The 15,209-nt window shown below is 58.5% G+C and overlaps 1 protein-coding gene across 2 annotated transcripts in view; it reads right to left on the reverse strand.

Annotated features, from left to right (window-relative positions):
- Nucleotides 1-15,209, reverse strand: part of Adgrd1 (adhesion G protein-coupled receptor D1) — a 96,717-nt gene that overhangs the window by 34,951 nt on the left and 46,557 nt on the right. The gene's annotated exons all lie outside the window — the stretch shown is intronic.

A 15,209-nucleotide genomic window follows, 5' to 3' on the forward strand; every position in this document is an offset into this window, starting at 1 on the left:
GCGTGTCCTCTCTGGGACACCCCTGGGGACAGCTCAGGGTGCTGTACAGCAGCCTGGCCCTAATAGATGAAAGCTCATCCAGCAGCCCGGGAAAGCCAGGCTGCTCGTAGGTGGTCTGGCTCCAGGGACACATGGCATCGGGTTGAGTCCCAATCAAGTCGCACCTCTCCTTTGGTTGTGGCAGTCACTCTGCTCTCTGACCCCAAGTGACGCCAATGGTGAGCCTTCCTGCTTCCCGAGACCCTTCTCTCCTGCAGACTGATCAGCCCCTGCATCCCAAGTGGACTGGGCAGAGGGGTGTCTTCTCCCTCACAGGTGCATGGTAATCTAACCATCTGGTGGTCAGGAGTGTCCAGCAGGATGGACGGCCCCTCTAGGCAGCACCTCCAAACCTTCCACGAAGCCAGAGGCTGGTTCACGGTCCCCTTCAGAAGTCTGCCCGACAGCTCCGGGCAGCACCAGGCAGTGCAGGCCCTGCTCCCACTGATGCTCTGGCAAAGGGGAACCCTCACTCCTCTCGCTTCCCCCCTGCATCCTGGGGTTCTTTCAATAGATGACAGAGCCTCTTAAAACTGCCCGTACCTGGGGACTCTGCAGGCCTCAGCCAGAACATTCCTCCCTAGACGGAGGCTTGGCCCAACCAAGTTCTCTTCACCTTCTCAGATGAGCACATTCCACCCCCGCCCACCCTCCTCCCAGCCCCCTGTGACCTCCCATAGCATTAACCCTGTCCTGGGCCTGTACCTTATCTGTCCCTAGGTCTGTGGTCTGCCACCCTCCACTACAACAAGTGTCCAGGGCAGGGACAGTTTCCAAAAGACCCTACACTAGAGGGACACCCAGAAAAGCATGCCGCATGAATTGCTGTGGAAATCAAGCTCATGGGCAGGGGAACTGACCTCTGAGGGACGTCCATCTGCACCATGCTAACCGTGTGCCTCTCTGCAGAGGACCAAGGGGTCAGAGGCACACAGCTGTGCCTCCTGCTGCTCACCCTTCCCAGAGAAACCAATCCCTGAATCCTGCAAAATGCTTCTGCTGACCCTCCCACCAAGAAACTGGGCAGCGCAAGCCTGCAGGCTTCACAGGTCAAGGGGAACCTAAAAGGTCAAGCCTTCCTTTACCCTGACCACGTGGCTTTCTGCATGAGACACCTAACCCCTCTGAAGGCCACCTGGGAACCACCCAGCTCCTCCTCCTGGCTTGGAGGAGGTGGCTTCGGAGCAAGGTTCTGACCCTGGCCACCCATTCCATCCTGGGAACATGGAATTGCATGTGCTAGGAGCTCTAGGCTGGGCCAGCCACCAGGGCTCACAGGCCCTTAGCTGATGCCAAGCATTGGAGAGCCAGGGACAGACTGTCCTCTGCCTTCCAGCTCCACACTCAGGCAGGAGATCCTGTGTCCAGCAGCACCCCAGCCACAGGGAGATGGGTCCCATCCCACAGAGTGGGAGATATGAGCGAAACCTGGAGAGGCCACAGCCCGGAATCGAGAGCAGCATGAGGCCCCTGCACAGGCAGCCCCAGACTCAAATCTCCAAGAACCCGCATAACAAGGGAGCTCTCTGTGTGACTTGGGCCATCTAGAAGGGCTTAAAGCAAGCGGGTGGCTGGAGGAAGCCAAACCTGACCTCTTCTCCTGTGGGGCTTAGCCCTCAGAGCAGCCTGTTCCCATAAACGGGGAGGCCTCTGAAGTCCTGCACCCCACTCCGGAGTGTGGTCACCCTTCAAAGGAGGGCCACACCTGGCAGCCGGCAAGCAGTGCGTGTGGTCTGAGGGGGCAGGCGGCCTTCCCTCAGGTCTGGGCCAAGACCCCAGCGTGGAGCAGAATGGCCCTTGCCCTCCGGTCAGCCATTCCATCCCAGGCCCAGGAGCTGGGGAACTGACCACCTCCAATGTGTCCAGCTGAGCAGAGGCTCTCAGTTAATCTCCACAAAAGGAGGCCTGGGGCTCCCAGCAGATTGGGGCAGCGCATTTTGACATATGGGGACTCAGCTGTGGTGCCAGGGAAGAGCAGGGGTGCACTGGTCTCCATCCATGTTTCATTTCACAGAGAAAGGCCAGGGGCACCGAAAGCACGTCATCTCTGAACGCCTGGGCGAGGGAAAAGACCATTCCCACTGGTCATCCTAGCCGGCTGGGCCACCAGACAGGAAAACTCACAGCTCCCAGAACACAAGAGTCATGGGGACCCCCACCCCCAATTGCAGGCAGCCACCGTGTTTCAGGAGCAGAGATCAGCAGAAGAGAAGCCCCCTAGGTGCTGGACCCACAGGAACAGAAGTGCCTGCAGAGGGCAGCTCCTGCCTCAGGGCCGAGGTCAGGAAGGGGAGCAAGGCCCTGGTGCCCCCAGGAGCTCTACTTTGCAGCCTGCTGCTGGGCTGCTCCTGGCCCAGTCCTACCAGGGTCAAGGCCATGTTCCCCTTGTTCTTTTGTCAAGAAATCAACCTAAGGGTTTAAATACAAAGACCCAATTGTTCTTTTGCTTATCTGGGGACAACTGATCTCTGAGCATACCTGGGACAATTCACAGAGCGGGCAGAAGGAGCACTCACACCGAGTGTCTTTAAATTTTAAGATAAAGACTTGCTGAGTCTTCAGGGGTTGCAGACCTGGTGATATTGTGTTAAACTGGGTGCAGAGCCAGGTGCCAGGGCCACCAAGTGACCCAACTCTCACTCAGAGAGTCCCAGGACCCCAGTGTCCTGGGGGCCACGCCCCTCCCATCCCAAAACTCCCCTCATCTAATGCATCTTCGGAAGCCCGGCCTGATGTCAGGACACACAGACCCTCCATAGGCCCCGCTGCCCGGACTCCCCTGGGGTGTGCGGCCTCAGCCCCAGAAAGCAGCTCTCCTGGGGCAGAGCAGACTGCAGCGCATCCCTAGTCTCTGGACCCCACTGGCACCACCAGCCCCTCCGCCTCCCTGGCTTTGTCTCCATGGGATTCTGCCACCTGCCCGGGCATGAGAGTGGCTGATCTGGTGGCTTTGGGAATGTGGTCATGGTATTTAGGGCCTGGTGGACCTCCCCAAACCTCCCCTAGTTGGATGGTGTGCACAGGGACCTGAAGCAGGACGGAGGCCAGCTTGGGTCTCCACCAGGAGGGCAGCTGCTACTCAGAGGCTGGACTGAGGGACCCAGGGAGGCTCAGCAGGATGGCACCTGCCTCTCTGGGCTCCAGAAGCCCCCATGGTGCCTAACTGACATTTACTTCCTGTTCCCACCAACAGAAGCAGCTTTTCTCTGGTGGGTGACGTGCCCAGCTGAGAGAGCCCAGACCCGAAACTTCAGTGCACAGCCCTGCCCTGTGTGCTCCACACCCTGCCCTGCCATTCCCAAGCCTTCTGACCCTGGCACAGGTGATACCATATCCTGGCCTCATGTCCCAAATGGACTTGCCTACGGTCTTGCCATACAGCCAAAGGTCCTGGTCCTGGCTCTGGGACCCCAAGTCCATCAGCACACCCAGTAACAGATCCTGACCAAATAGCTTTGAGTGGGGTCTCTTGCTGGGCACTCTGTCTACCTGGCTCACCCAGCACTGCAACTCCCTGCTGGACACCCAAGTCAGGCCACTTTGTCCCTCTGCTCAGCCACTCTGGCAGTGTCCACCATACTCAGGGGAGAGCCAAAGCTTTCGGAGCTGCCCCAGGCCTGAGAGGACCTGAGGGCCTCTGTGACCTGCTTCCTGTGCCCTCCAGCCCCCGACCGCACCTCACGCACACGGGTCGGAGCTTCTCCCTTCGGCCCCTGTGCTCCACCCTCATCCTTCCAGGTTCCTGCAGGGCCCCCCACGGCATCCTCCTGCTTCCCCATTGTGCCCATCCCCTGGCCTCCCAGGCCCTGTCCCTGTTAAGGGGCAGTGTGGCAGGGATGTGGCTTCTCGTGCTCTGTCCTCAGTGACAGGCGTGCAGCAGGAGGCGCATGGCACCAGTCAGAGACCTCGGGAGGAAGGACCAGGAGCCCAGGGTGAGGCCCAGGTGCTGGGAGCCAGCAAGTCTGTCACCCTCACATGCAGCTGTCCTTCAAAAAGCCACCCATGTGGTGCAGAGACCAGTCAACCAAAGCCCTGGTGTCACTTAAGAATGGCAAAAACACCCAGAAGATGACTCACGATATCAAGGTGGACAGACGCTAGGTTCTGTGAGAGCCACGGAAGATGTGACCACAAAGGACTTCTGAATGACCGCACAGGGCAGAGGATAGAGACCCAGAGAGAGATGATGGATGGATGGTAGATCCTATGAGAGGTAGAAAGACAGATGATAGGTGACAGATGGGTGACAGGTGGATTGATAGATGACAAATATATAAATGGACAGATGACAGATGACGACCCATGGCAGGTGGATTGCTAGGTGATGGGGGAGAAGCTTCTGGGTGACCGGTGATGGCTGAGTGTGGATGGTGGTGGACAGCTGTAGATGGGTGACACAGGGACCGACAGATGACACGTGAGGGCTGTGATGGCATCCAGCCTGGGATGTTCTTTATGTCACTTGTTCTATTTTTGTCATTGCTTATATACAGTTGTCAAAATGACAGAACCACAGTGACAGAGAACAGATGATGGTGGCCAGGAGCAGGGCTGCTGGCAAGAAGGGAAGCATGAGGGACCTCCTCCTGGGTGGCTTCGGGGACATCCCTCAAGTCTGTGTTAAAAGGACAGGGAACTGCACATATGCGTGCCAGCCTCGGTGTCTGGGATGTGACCCCACGCCGCTGTTCTGCCACCTGTCACCGTGGGGGGAACTGGGAGGACACACACAGCCTCTCTTATCACCATCTTCGCCGCTTCCCACAGATTCATCATTTTCCACAGAGAAGTCGTGCGAAGAGTTAAATTAGCCCCATCCACATCCACCAGGCCAGGTCTCTAGCTGAGGGTTGAGCCCTGGAGGGGAGAGAGGCCCAGAGAAAGATGACAGCAATGTGCAGCCCCGTTTAGACTTGCTGCCTGCTGCGTGGGCGTGGGGTCAGCCTTGAGATTAGGGGCAGAGGAAAGACACCCAGCGTTCATGCACAAGAGGAAAAGAACTTGAACCCCGAGCTCTACCCGCAGGATCCCCCGGGAAACAGGAGGAAGTAAGGCCGTCCTGGAGAGCGGGTGCCAGCCGATCTGTTTGTGGCATCTACAGAACGCTCCATCCACAGGAAGGAAATGAGACAAGGAACCGGAGCGCTAGATATGAAGAAAGACGAACATCAAGAGCAAAGCCATGGCTGCAGGCCACGGTGAGCAAGGCCACTGCTGCAGCTACCGTGAGCAAAGCCGCAGTCCCAGCCCATGGTGAGCAAAGCCACGGCCACAGCCATGGTGAGCAAAGCCATGGCTGCACTGCAACTCCCGGTTTGCTGGACACCCAGCTCATGGTAAGCAAAGCCCATGGTGAACAAAGCCATGGCCACAGCCCACAGTGAGCAAACCCATGGCCACAGCCATGGTGAGCAAAGCCATGGTCCCAGCCCAGTGAGCAAAGCCATGGCTGCAGCCCATGGTGAGTGGGCTGCCCCTCTGCGGCAGCACCAGCCTCACCTGAGGAGATCACAGCCAAGGCTGAGCTGGGACTGCCCTGGGACTGCCCTGGGCCACTCCCAGGTGCTGCACTGACCCAGAGCTGGCCCCTTCCCTGCAGCAAAAGGGTGTGGGCAGGGACTAGGACCTGAGCGCTACAGAGGATCGCACAATGTGAGGACTGGGGCTGTGGCCTCGGGATGGCCAGTCCCTGAAAATGCTGTCAGGAATTGGAGAGCCACAGGGTCCTGGGACCTGGGAAGCCGCTGGCAGCTCTCAGCTCTCATTTTCACCAAGTTTGGATGTTACGTTAGCAGAGGCCCAGAGTGTGTGGGCTCAGAGTGCTGGGCACTGAGAAGGATGAGCAGGTAGAGGACAGCAGGGAGCGGAGCAAGGTTGTCAGCAAGCCCAGCGCTGACAGCGCATCTGGCTGTGGGGGGGGGGGGCGACATGAGAGAGAGTAACGTGGGCCGCATCCTGGTTCACACCAGCCCCACCAGGTCCCACATCTGCCAGACCCTCAGGCTGTGGCCTCACCTGGGAGAGAGTCTTTTCAGATGTGACCAAAGTAAGGCTCCAAGGACAGGGCACGGGATTTGGAGGAGCCTGACGCCAATCAGAGCCCTTACGAGAGGCTGGAGGGACACAGGCACAGGAGTGCTGTGCAGAGGCAGGGACTGAGACTACTGCCCCCAGCTGCAGGGTGATAAGCCTCCCTGGACAACACAGGCAGGGACAGAGCCTGCCTTCCCAGCTGCAGGATGGCCAGGTCTCCTGGATACTGGTGACAGACCCAGGATGGGGCTCTCTGAGCCTCAGAGAGGACCAGTTCTGCCACACTTTGATTTTAGACTCTGGCCTCCAAGCTAAGAAAACAAGTCTCTTGTGTAAAGCCACCAGTTAGTGTCATTTGTCACAGCACCCCCAGGACATGTCGACATCTGCAGGGACCTGGCCCTCCTTGCCTTCTGGCCCCTTCTCCACCATTTCCCGGCTCTGTGGCTAGTCATCATCCAAGCTGACCCTGGCAACCCCAGTGCCCTAGAGACCCGTGCTGTGGCCAGCCCAGCCTCCAGGAAGCTCTGGAGCAGCAGCAGTGCTGGTGGGCAGAGCAGACCTGTCCCCACAGAGGAACAATGTGGCCACCCTGACAGCTTCCTCCCTTCCAGACCCCACCCATGACGCTGTGCGCATCTGCCCTCCTTTCCCAGGGCTGCAAACCTCAGTTCCCTGTTCATGGCCGGCATGGGGAGCCTCAGCCTCAACTAGAATCAGGAGCTGCCGGTCACTGGCGCCTCTAGGTCCCCGGGGACAAGGTTTCCTTGCACTCCCCCAGGGCTGTCTGGCCATCTCTGTCTGCACAACCCTGAGCTTTGAAGTCAGGCGTCTCCTGTGTGGTCTTGGCCAGGCCCAAGGGAAGGCGCCGTCCCTGGAGCGCCTCCTGCCCCACTGTCCACCCACACCAGGGCTGTGTACTGGACTCCCTCCCCAACTATTATTCCTCAGATGCTTCCTGCTCACGGAATGCTGGTGCTATAAATAGCACTCCCCTAGACACCTGGCCTGAGCATTTCAAGAGGCCCCACAAACTTCACTTCTGCATTATCTGAGCTGCTATGTAAGAGGAGAGAAAGACCACGCATGGCTCTGGCACCCACAGCCAGGCCCTGCCTCCGCTGGCCCTTATTCTGAGCCAGGCTCTGCTGCGGCTGGTCCCAGCCAGACCAAGATGCGCTGTCCCTGACACCTTGGCCTGGCTGCTCCCATTTCCAGAGCCACAGCCCAGGAACTGTTCCTCAAGCCAGAAGACCTTGTCCTGGCCTGAGAACCAAAGCATCACCTAACAGTGCGTGTCTGCCGGTACCACCGGAGCAGCAAGGGCGGCCTGCTACCTGGGCCACTGGTACCCAGAACAGAAAAACAGCACCCGGTGTACAAGCTTCATCAGGTACCAGGAAGCTCTAGCACAGTGTGCCCAGGGGTTCGCACCAGCTCCTCTAGTGCCAGGCAGCACCACGTGGGTGTGAGGACCACACCACTCGGCTCACCTTGCAGCCTGATCCTGTTGACAGCAGTCCCTGTTGTGCCCACCTCTGTGTGCCATGATAGGAATGATGCCACCTCCCCAGAGAGGGCTACCCACTTAGAGAAGGGTGGGATGGCATTGAAGCCAGATTTAAAGTTAGGTAGTCAGTGTAGTTAGGTAAATCGGGTCTAATATCGAGTGAAATCTAAAATGGAGGCCATGCTGGGAATGACTCAGGGAAAACAGGACAACTCATGGAATGTTAATAAAGTTCCGAAAAGGCCCTAGGCCAAAGTCCACCTGGAAGAAATGTTAATGAACAGCCCCCAACAGATTTGAAGACAGCCCATCCCAAAGAAATGTTAATAAAGCCCAGGATACAGCCCCCAACAGATTTGGAGATAGCCCATCCCAAAGAAATGTTAATGAACAGCAAACTTGACTCCGGAAATGCCCAGATTACTTCTTTGGCCCACCTGTGTCCCACCCCTAGGGCCTTCCAACCTACATTCCATTACTGAAAGAACTATAAAAAGGGGAGACAACTGCACTTCCACGGATTCCACCTTTTGGGTCCCCTTCTTCCTCCGGGAGAAGTCTTTTCTGCTGTCCTTTAATAGATTTCTAATCTCTACTGTGGCCTTGCCTCGGCGTGCTTCTTTGGTGTTATTCTTCAACATCGGGGAGCAAGAACTCGTCACCGGTCAACAGCTGTAACAGCATGCCGGTCTGCATTCTGGAACCACAGGACAGGCTGCAGGGTCTGCGGCAGGACCCATCCCTGTTCATCCTGTTTCCTGTTCCCATCTGCTGAGGCACTTCCCAGCACAGCCGGCACAGTCCCCGGCCCCCAGGCCTGACCACAGGCACACATACCACGCCCCTCCTATAAGTCAGGGAAGAAGATGCACAGCTGGCCCGGGACTCTCACGCTTGTTGAAGGAGGGCTTTAAAAGGTGAATTGTGACCCAGACGCCTGAGATGCCACTTAACCCATGGATTAGCAGGCAACCAGCAGGTGCCACAGCCCTCCAGGGGAAGGCCCAGGAACACTCATAGACGAGGCATGAGAGCCGGAGGGACTTTGCCTGGCAGACAGAGCTGGTCCACGTCCACAGGGAGGGATGGCCACCGACTCTGCCAGGTACATTTCCATATCAGTGGGAAGATGATTGGTATTGCTGAGCCTCAAAGCCAGAGGCAGTACAAAGCCCCAAGAGCCCCCGCGAGCAGCCAACAGCCCCCGAGGCCCAGCTTCCCCTGGAAAGGCTCAGCCACCTTTCAGGGATGGCTCAACGTCCTCCACAGCTTCCCTCTTCAAATTAACTAAAAAAAAAAAAAAAAAAAAAAAAAATTCCCCCCAAAAAAGTCATGGCCAGGTTAAAAAATAAATCACACCACCGGGCACAGAAGTGGAGAAGAAATGCCAGGTGGAGCGGGCCCCGAGATGGCGTCCTAGGTGGAGGGACAGTGGATGTCCTGCAGAACAAGCAGCACAAGGCCAGGTGTGACGAGAGCCCAGGAGCACCACCAGGCCAGGGCAGGGAGCAGGCCCAGGCCCCAGACTTCAGAGAGGGTCTGTGATCGGTGGTGAGGGAGGAGGAGCCCAGGCGGAGCCCCACAGTGTTGGTGCCCAGAGCTGGGGGAGAGGACCAGAGAGGGCCGGCCAGACAGGGAGCCCTGAAGCCCAGCAGAGGACACCATTGGTGACCAGAGTACCAATGGGAAGGACCACCAAATGGACCTCAGAGGTGGTGCCCAGGACACACAGGCACTCTAGGGCTCATAATGGGTCCAGGCAGCTGCGGGGTGAAGCCACCTTCGCGGTCCCCTGAAGAGTACTGTTGAGCCAACTGTGCCTCCACAGACCTGCCTGCAGGCTTCTGTTTGCTGTGAGAGGTGCTCTGAGCCCGAGGGAATCCTAGTGAGGAGCAGAGGGACCCAAGGGTTCAGGGCCGGTGTCAATGAACCTGTAAGCCCGCAGGCTCCTGAGTAGTGGGGAAGGTGACTCCCCAATAAGGCACACGGTGAGCAGGTCTCCTCAGAGCTGCCCGGCAGACCTCCTGCCCAGTGACCCTGGCCCTCAGCCCCCAAACCAGACAAATAATCATGAGAAGGCCTGTGACCAGACACCTCCACAGCACCTGGCTGAGCTGGCCAAGCGCTATCCTCCCTGTGCTTTGCCAGGGAAGCCCAGCCACCTTGTGGAGGGAAGCACCTGGTCCCTGTCCTCTGGGAAGCCCTGGACATCGTCCTCTAACTCCCTGATGGCTGAGCAGCATGACCTGCCCCCAGGGGACAGCGGGCCTGTCCTGCTGAGCTGTTCCTCACACAAGAGCTCACCTTCAGGGCACGCTCAGAAATGGAGCAGACAAGAAGACGAGCATGAAATGACCACATGGTCAACGGCACCAGACCCCACCTGGAACACCAGGACAGTGGCAGTGTCTCCACACTGGCCTCAGGATACGGCTGACTGGTACTGAACTCAGGGGCAGGGGTCTCAGGCCCCTCAGGCTCCTGCAGCCTGACCCATACCTTGGACATTGGAGCCCACCCTGTTTAAACACAGAGCCAGAAAGGAGGCTGATGGCCCAGGGGCCACACCCAGGCCCCATGTTCACGGTAGAGCCCTGCTGTATGGTGCGGGTGACCGCTCCCCTGTCCCTCTGAGCACCTGGTTCAGAGATTCTCTTGCAGTCTCTCCCCCGCCCTCCCTCCAGCCAGAGACCTGGCTCCGCGTGGCTGTGGGTCTCCCCACTGACCCCAGGAAGCAGCATGGCCAGTTCTGCTGGTGGCCTGGTCCCATCTTCCTCCCATCCAACTAAAGCCCCCTGAGAGGCTGGCCTATTCCTGCAGCTTCCTGGGCCCCTGTCACAGCCAGGCCAGCAGCTCAAGGTCAGGGTGCTGGGTGTGATCTGAGCCACATGGGAAGGGGCAGCCAGAGAGGCCACCAGTCGGGCTGACAAGTGCATGTGACCACTTAGGACCTACGGGATCCCTTGGTGTAGTCCATGGGTCAACACTTCATCAGTGACTTGAAGGTTTCCGTCCCCACCAGAAAAGGACACAGGCAGCACTTCACCACCAGCAGTCCCTCCTACACCCGCTCCTGGCCAGAGATAGCAGGCTCGCAGGTCACACATAGGAGCAGTGGTGCGGGCATGAAGGTGCGCACTGAGGACGGGCGTTAGGCTGCATCAGCTGTGCCAGGTCCAGGGTCTGCTCCCGCAGGACAGCTGGTGACACAGCCTGTGTCCTGCTGCAGGCGCTTCACTGGCCCTCATGAAGCACCACGGCCCCTCCCGACACAGTGGGAACTGGGGCCAGAGGCCAGGGGCTGGGACTTGGGCACAGGGTGACCATGTGGAGCAGGGAAGTCAGAAGGTACTGATGCTTGGGCCCACTCCCGCCCCTAAGGCCCATCCCCTGGACCCCACCCTCTCTTCTTCTGAGTTCCCCTCCTCCTCTCACCTGAGCGGCAGGAGAGGCTGCGCGTGCAGACTGACCCTAGAGCTGCTGAGCAGTGACCAACACCAGAGGAGAGGCCCATCCCTCACTGTCCAGAGAGGGGAGAGGGAAGGGTCTGCCCAGCCCTGCAGGCCCACCCTGGTTCCAGATGCAAGGCCCCTTGAGCAGGGGCTTATCCTTGGGTGCACAGGGTCCCTGCCAGCGTCTAAAAATGATCCAGCCTGCTCACAAATGAGGGCTGGTTTCTCAGAAGACAAGTCTTTTATGTGAGCTATAAAAAGCTGCTGGATCCACAACCCATGATCATCTGAAAGTCAGCAGGGTGGTGCTGGCCAGGCCCCCACCCTGCACACCCAAGGACTTCCGGATCACCAGGACCCCCTTGATGGCCATGCCCTGAATGTGCACGCCCAGTTCACTCCTCCTGGGGGCTGTGGGGTCAAATTCAGGGATCTGGGCAAGCCCCTCCTCACAGCTGGGAAGCACCCCAGCTGCAGCTGCTGAGGGCACTGGGAGGCCAGGAGGCCCAGCCAGGGCTTCCGGCTCCACCACCCAGCTGTGCACTCCCAGCCAGCTTCAGGGTGGGCTGGAAGGAACTGTATTCCCCAAAGAGGAGAAACACCCAGAGGTGACCCTAGGCGTGACCCCACTGCCCCGGTGTCCACCACCTCACTCACAGCTTTAGGAAGACCGCTGGCCCAGCCTGGGCTTCACCCTTGGCACCCGCTCAGAGAACAGGGGGCACCAGCCCTGTGTGCAGGGTGACACTGGGCATTTGTTTCCACATTCCAGGGCAAAAGAGGCCCTGATGGCCACCTACAATGACCCCTAGCAGCTGGCCCTTGTTGTGACCAGTCTGCCTGGTGGGCGGTCAGGGGCCCCGTCTCATTCAGAGGACCTGCCTGGGCTCGCTCCTCTCTGCCATGTCCCTCCCAAGACACAGGACGTGCAGGTCCAGTGGACCTGGGGCCTGGGACTGAAGGCTGAAGGGGCCGGGTCCCGGGCTCATCCTGCCGGCCCAGAGCCTTCTCCTCCGTGATCCTGCTTGAGAGAAACAGGCCTCTGTTGTGCTGCTGTTCTTGGGGTGGACCTTGGCAATGACGTCCCACTAGTGGCCATCTGCAGACGCTGCCCCCAGGGGAGGCCTCACCAGGATGGGTGCAAGGGGTGTGCAGAGAGGGTAGCACCAGGTGTCTGCTCCTGAGCGCTCCCACCCACCAGCCGATCGTGTCTCCTAAGGAACCGTCCTAGCCGCATGTGAGGCGGGGCCCAGGTCTCCTGGGGAGTGTCATCAAATGCATCCCCCTCTGCAGGTAACCCCAAGTTTGCTTATTCAGTTCTTCACCTCTGAACACCTGTGTCCCTGCTCCCTCTCCCTGCTGAGGTCACAAGTGTCCCTGTGGTCTCCCCCTCCTTCCTGGTCAGGAGGGCAAGTGGTCTCTGTCTGGACAAGGGAGGCACTGGGTGGCTGCCATCTGTTCCCAGGAGCTCTCTGACCAGGCAGACTCTTCCCAGACTGGGAGTGACAATTTGCTTCCAGGCGGCCCTCTGTCCCCCACAGTGTTTCTTGGGGTGGTGGCTTCCTGCTGTCCTGGCACCCTGCAGCCATCCTCTGCCCCAGGCCTGCCCCACTGGAATGTCAGCCCTGGAGGGTCTCAGAATCAGCCAGGGCCAGCTCCTCACTTGGCCTCCGGCCCTTCCTGCCTGCATCCCCAGTGCTTGGTGAGGGCTCTGCCCCTTCCAGGAGCACAGTAGGACATCTGCCCAGGTGAGGGCATCCGAGAAACAGCCACACTCCCACCATAGCTCAGAGCTCAGATGGCCCTGGGATCCACTGGGTGAGGACAAGTCCCCGGGGCAGCCACCACTCTGCCCCTCCTCAAAACAAGTAGGGGTCAGAAACGGGTTTCAGGGCAGAAACGAGGAATTCAGACGTGAAGGTAAGAGTCCTTCTGATTTTGAAACTATCGACTGTTTCAACACTAAAGTGCTGTCCAGGTCACCAGCAGGCCACACATGATGCTGGGGCCATCACACAGCAGGCTCTGACCAGCAGGCAAGCTCTAAAGTTCACAGAGGACTTTCCTGCCAACAGCCCATGAGGCTGGAACACTACCTTCACCAAGAACTCATGTTCCCAGGGGTTTGCCTGGGCCACTGCACAGCACTGACCCAAGAGCAGGCCACCCACCGCAGCCACCACAGGATGATCTCAGGTCCCCAGGAGCAGTTTTTGATCCACAGTGAGGCATCTATGCTAATGCACATTTGAAAGATGGGGCCAAGCACATGTTTTCAAGGATACTATTGCTTCAGACTTTGTCCTGATGTTAAAGAACACGCTGATTTAGGGGTATAACCTAAAACTCAACCACACAGCACAGCCATGATTCATGATCCTTATTTCACATACAAGAGGAAGTGAGGGGAAAGGGGGAAAAAAAAACAAGGGGAAGAAATGAATAAAAAAAAAAAGAAAGGAAGAGAAGGATGAAAAGAAAAAGGAGTAGGGAAGACAATGGAAAGGGGGAGGGGAAGGAAAAAGATGCCAGGAAGGAGGGGGAGGGACCAGAGGGAGAGGCCCAGGGAGGGCGGCCACAGCCTTCCCTAGGAGAAGGCTCCAGGTGCCCCTCTCCAGGCTGCTGGGGGAGCAGTGCAAACGGCACTAAGGCCCCACCCCTCTGCCCAGGGAGGGGCTCCACTTAGGCTCCTAGTGACTAAGGTGACTCAGTGGTCCCCAGCTGTGCTGGGCTCTAGAAGGAGGCAGTCATGTCCCCTGGGAGGCCAGAAACTCCTGATGGAATGTGGTGGTCTGCATGTGAACGTGCCCCTCCCCAGGTCCTCGGTGTCCCAGGGAAGACGGGAAGACGGGATCCAGACTGACATGAAATCTCCCAACTTAAAATGCCTGTGGGTATTTCAGTCTTTAAAGTACCTGGAAAGCCCCCCAGGCCTCCCCGGACCCCAACTGCCTTAGGAAGTCAAGCAGCCTCCCTGCATGGCCATGAGGGGAGGCGAGTCTGGCCAGTAGCCGCCCCACGGACACCCCTCCCTCCAAGCCACTGGCCCGCTGGTCGGCCAAGGCTGGTGCGCTCTGGGTCAGGGATGGCAAGGCTCTTGGAGAGAAGCCCCAAGAAGATGCCCTCATTAGGAACAGTCGCCCCCAGGGCCTGGATGGACCGAGCCTTCCTGTCCTGGCCTCTCCCAGGAAAAGACTGACTTGTGCTCATTGTTTTCCTCACCATCCAGGCTGCTAGCATGACCTTGCGTTGGCTTCTTACAGGCAGGGTCACAGGGCCAGGGCCAGAAGTGCCTCTTCAAAAGCACACTCCATCTGCCGGGGGGAGGGGCTGAAGGTGCAGCAGCTGCAGGAGGCCAGTAGGGGGTCTGGGCAGCAGGTGAGGGGCAGGGCTGTGCTCAGCTAGGCCCAGGCCTGGGGACCAGGGTGGACTGCAGGGGCACTTTGGAGGTGGTAGGGCCACTGTGGTGAAAGATGAACCTTCAACAGCCAGTGTCCTCTGAGCTGGGGCCAGGCTGAGCCGCCCGGGCCAGCTGCCGCCTGTGGTGTCCTGAGTGCCCTGTTAATTTTTGATCCTGTCACTGCCAGGTGTTTCAGAAGACCCCACCCAGGCTGGCTCTGCTCCAGGCTGAGAATGTGCCATCAAGTAAGAAGGTCCTTGTCCTCTCTCCCCTGTCCCTGTCCTACCAGCCCTGATGCGCAGTGGAGGAAACATCACCCTGGGCCTCATCCCCCAGGGGAAGGACAAAGCACCACAGATGTGCATCTGTCCTGCTCATGTAGCTCCAGAGTGGAAAGTGCAGCTGCAGAAAGCCCCAGGAGACAGAGGGGGTGATGGCAGAAGGAGCCTGTCCACCTGCAATGGCATCACCTGCTCTGAGCAGCACAGTGACTGAAGTCTGGAAGTGACTTTTATGGACTCCTCAATTGCCTTCTGTGAAGACAAAACACTATGCTCTGCCTCCTGCCAAAGACCACACCTGATCCCCAGAACCTGTAAATGTCCCTTTACCTACAAAGCATGGTGGGGGTGGGGTGGTTCCAGTGCAGTTAAACTAAGGATCCTGAGACAGCAGGCAGGAGGGCAGGGCCAGAGGACCAGAGGTCAGCAAAGCAGAGGTTGGGGGAGGGAGAGAGAGAGAGGCTGATGGGTGGAGGGAGATAGGTAGAGGGATG

This window comes from Urocitellus parryii, chromosome 3, assembly GCF_045843805.1.
Source record: "Urocitellus parryii isolate mUroPar1 chromosome 3, mUroPar1.hap1, whole genome shotgun sequence".
NCBI classification, from domain to species: Eukaryota; Metazoa; Chordata; class Mammalia; order Rodentia; family Sciuridae; genus Urocitellus; species Urocitellus parryii.